Below are 4,650 nucleotides of genomic sequence, written 5' to 3'. Positions count from 1 at the left end.
GTGGTCGAATCTCTTCGCGCCGGTCACGATTGACGATCAGCTGACCATTGCACACATTATAATGATGCTGTTGATTGATGCCTGCTTGTATCTGGCGGTGGCACTTTACGTAGAACAGGTGGCTCCCGGTAAGTTCGGAATCCCCAAGAAGTGGAACTTTTTGTTTACACGGGAGTTCTGGAGTGGAGTATACGATCGGCAGATGGACACTTTGGACAGAGATTATCTTACAGAGGGAAGGAAAAATACCGAAGAAGAAGAGCCAACGGAGAAACACGCAGGCATCAAGATCTTGGGATTGACAAAAGTGTTCACCGGGTCGAAAGTCGCAGTCAACGATCTTTCCTTGAATTTGTATGAAGATCAAATCTCCGTCTTGTTGGGTCATAACGGTGCCGGTAAAACGACTACAATGTCGATGCTGACCGGTATGTTTCCTCCGTCAAGCGGCACGGCTATAGTCAATGGTTTTGACATCCGATATGACGTTGAAAATCTGAGGAATTCTTTGGGATTGTGTCCCCAGCATAACGTTCTATTTGATGAGCTAACAGTGTCGGAGCACATTCGCTTCTTCGCCAAGTTAAAGGGCCTAGAAGAAAGTCAAATATCCAGTGAGATTGATAAGTATCTGAAACAGTTGGAATTGGAGGACAAACGTGATGCCCAGTCGCATACATTGTCTGGTGGAATGAAGCGAAAGCTTTCGATTGCGATTGCTTTGTGTGGAGGATCTAAAGTCGTTCTTTGTGATGAGCCTACTTCCGGAATGGATCCTGCGGCTCGTAGGATACTCTGGAACCTGTTACAGCGGGAAAAGGTTGGAAGAACCATACTGCTATCAACACACTTCATGGACGAGGCTGATATTCTTGGAGATCGAATCGCGATAATGGCTGAGGGAGATCTGAAAGCTGTGGGATCACCATTTTTTCTGAAGAAAAGTTCGGGCGTGGTTATCGGTTGATATGCGTTAAGAAATCCAACTGTAATCCATCACATCTTACGGATATGCTGCGGCGGTATATTCCCGAAATAGAAGTGGAAACAGATATTGGCACCGAGCTTAGCTATGTTTTGAAGCAAGACTATCTACACATATTTCAAAACCTTCTGGAAGAATTGGAAGAAAATACACATAAATATGGAATATCGAGTTACGGAATCACCTTATCGACGTTGGAAGAAGTTTTCATGAGGTTGCTATACTTGTTTATGTTGCAAATCATATTTTAATTAATTTTTATACTTTTCAGATTAGGAAGCGACAAAATATATGAAGAATCAGATCAATCAAATGGCAATATGCTGATTTTAAATGGTTTTACAAATCACACTGCAGAACCTTTTGAATACAGTTACGCTTCGGTTTCAGGGAAATTGTTAGTAATAAATCAGATAAAATCAATGTTCTTGAAAAAATATCTCAGTTACATCAGGGCTTGGAAGATCTCTTTACTGCAAACTACCCTGTCAATGTTCTACATCATTGTCATAGTTGTAATAGTACGATCATTTCCAAACAATGTTGTTCTACCGCCGCTTAACATTTCTTTTGATTCGTACGCTAAGACCGTAACAGTGCTCGAAACAAACAGTCCAAATGCTTCTATTGCAAAAAGCTATGCTGAACTATTCATAGAGCTTGCTCCAACAAACAAACTCGTAACAATATCCAGCCCATTCTCTGAATATATTTTGAATAAGGTATGTATGCAAAGATATTTCCCATTGCCGCTTGCTTCTAACAAAATATTCATACTCGACAGTCAACGGAAAACATCAAAGCCGTAGACAACACTTTCATGGTCGGAGCCACTGTCGACGAAACGGAGAGCAACTTCACTGCATGGTTCAACAACAAGGCTTACCACACGGCTCCACTATCGCTGAATCTCATCTACAATGCCATATTGCGAACATTTTGTACCAACTGCTCGCTGGAAGTGATTAACAAACCACTGCCGTACAGTTCCCGAATCAGGTTCTTGCGTCTACAAGCCGGCAGCAACATGGGATTTCAGCTGGCATTCAACACAGGTTTTGCGATGGCCTTCGTAGGTGCAATGTACATCATGTTCTACATAAAGGAGAGAGCTTCGGGTGCCAAATTGTTACAGTTTGTCAGTGGAGTCAATGCAATCACATTCTGGACTGTGTCATTCCTGTGGGATTACCTTGTATTCATAGTAGCAATGCTTTTGTACATTTTGACGTTGGCAGCGTTTCAGGAAGAAGGATGGTCAACTCCTACTGAGCTGTCTCGTGTTGTTCTTGTAATGCTATGCTTCGGAGTGGCTGTTATCCCGTTCACGTATCTCTGGTCGTACTTTTTCCAAGTACCGTCCACCGGGTTTATCAAAATGCTGATATTCAACATCTTCACGGGAACAGTCATATTTACGGGAATTTTCCTACTCAAGTACAGCGAGTTCAATTTGAAGGATGTGGCAGAAACCTTGGAATGGTTCTACATGATATTCCCCCATTTTGCTTTGAGTCATAGCTTGAACAACATCAACCTAGCGTTGACGATACAGCAGATATGCGAGGCCCAGTGTGATGCCATGCCGTTCTGTACGGACAAACTGTTGTGCAGCTTTGATAAAAGATGTTGTGGTACGTATTTGTTTTTCCTGTTATTACTTTACCTACCTGTCATTTATTCCGATGCAATGGTTCTGCCATTCTATCGTCTGCTGCCTGCTATTTTTTTTTTGTAGCGCTCGACGTTCTGCCGGGTTTCACTCTGCAGCATTGCCAATCGCTATCGATTATTCTCTTCCTAAACATCTTTACACTTATCCTGTCAATCGATCCGGCGATTACCCCTTATCCAAACTCCAAGCCTTTACTATTATATGAACAGACACAGTATTGACCTAATGCGTTACACTTGTATTTCTTTTTTCTACAGACACAGAAATATTCTCGTTTCAACCTAATGGAATCAGTCGGAATTTGGTGTACATGTTGGCGGTCGGAATTCTTTCGTTCACTATCCTGCTACTGAAGGAGTTACGCTATTTCCAATTCAACATTTCCTGTAGGAAACCGTGGGGTAGTGCCCCAATAGCTGCATCTAGATGTACTACCGCTTCGAAAGAAACGGTAGCAATCAACGAAGATACCGATGTGTTCGACGAAAAACAACGAATAGCAGCGTTGCAAGAAGACAATCTCTCCGACCACACACTAGTACTGAAAGAGGTCTCGAAACGATACGGGTCGTTTCCTGCGGTGAAGGAACTGTCGTTGGCAGTGGAGGATTTTGAATGTTTTGGTCTATTGGGCGTGAATGGCGCGGGTAAGACTTCGACCTTCAAAATGTTAACAGGTGATGAAAACCTGTCTGGTGGCGATGCGTGGGTACGAGGAATTAGTATGCGTACCAGAATGAACGAAGTCAACCGAATGATCGGATATTGCCCTCAGTTTGATGCACTGCTGGAAGACCTAACTGGGCGAGAATCGTTGTGGATCTTTGGGCTTCTGAGAGGTGTGCCGAACAGTTGGATAAAATCAGTTTCAACGAAATTAGCAAATGATCTCGGATTTTCCAAGCATCTAGATAAACAAATCCAAACATACAGCGGAGGAAACAAAAGAAAGTTAAGTACTGCTTTGGCACTAATAGGAAACCCAGTCATAATATACTTGGACGAACCGACCACGGGGATGGATCCAGGTGCGAAACGGAACTTCTGGAACGTGGTATGTCGAATACGGACGATGGGAAAGACAATCGTTCTGACGTCGCACAGTATGGAGGAATGCGAAGCACTTAGCACACGGCTTGCTATTATGGTAAATGGGGAATTCAAGTGCCTTGGATCTGCGCAACATCTGAAGAATAAGTTTACGGAAGGATTTTTCCTAACAATTAAGCTTAAAAAATGTGATAACAAGGAGATGGAGAAAAGAACAAATCTAGTCATGCAGTATATTGAGAGTAACTTTAATGGCACTCAACTCAGGTAAACTACAGGTACATTGATTTGATGATTTTGTATTAATCTTACAACTTGTCTATTTCAGAGAGCAATATTTAGATTATTTAACGTACCATATAATGGAGACATCACTTAAATGGTCCACTATGTTTGGACTGATGGAAAAGGCAAAATCTCATTTCGATATCGAAGACTATGCGCTCGGTCAAACATCACTCGAACAGGTATTCTTGTCGCTGACAGCATACCAGCGCAGCAGTGATTGAAAGCACTGCAGCACTTCATCAGTATTTCAGTAAATTCTCTCGAATAATGCGGTTAAACCGGTGTTCGTTTTATAAGATTTTAGTTCAATAGAAGCAGTGATACTTAATGATTGTTACAAACAATGCAACATACACTTCAAATAAGTTATTGACAAATATGTTTGCTACATTACTGAAAACGTATCCGACATCCATGTTATTTCAACAATACTCTCAATGTCTTCAGCAAAGGTTTTCAAAAGATTACTACTTCCTATTTGGTGGGCAGTTTGTCTCGCTAGATGGCGCAAATGCTGAATCTGATTTGCATTTTATAAACGATAGCACAATTTAGGAAAAAAATGTTCTAATTGCTCGGTTATGCTGAAATATATGCAGTTTAATTCGTTGTAAGAATTGTTCCCGTGAGCGACGAGCGAGGTTTTCAGGAT

General features: G+C 41.7%; 1 pseudogene; it reads left to right on the top strand.

Annotated features, from left to right (window-relative positions):
- Window positions 1-4: 4 nt before the first annotated feature.
- On the top strand, window positions 5-4,375 carry LOC134283921 (phospholipid-transporting ATPase ABCA3-like; annotated as a pseudogene).
- Window positions 4,376-4,650: the final 275 nt, after the last annotated feature.

The sequence above is a fragment of the Aedes albopictus genome, unplaced genomic scaffold (genome assembly GCF_035046485.1).
Source record: "Aedes albopictus strain Foshan unplaced genomic scaffold, AalbF5 HiC_scaffold_244, whole genome shotgun sequence".
NCBI lineage: Eukaryota > Metazoa > Arthropoda > Insecta > Diptera > Culicidae > Aedes > Aedes albopictus.
The sequence above is the reverse complement of the archived record's forward strand: the minus strand, read 5'-3'. Positions and strand labels throughout refer to the sequence as shown.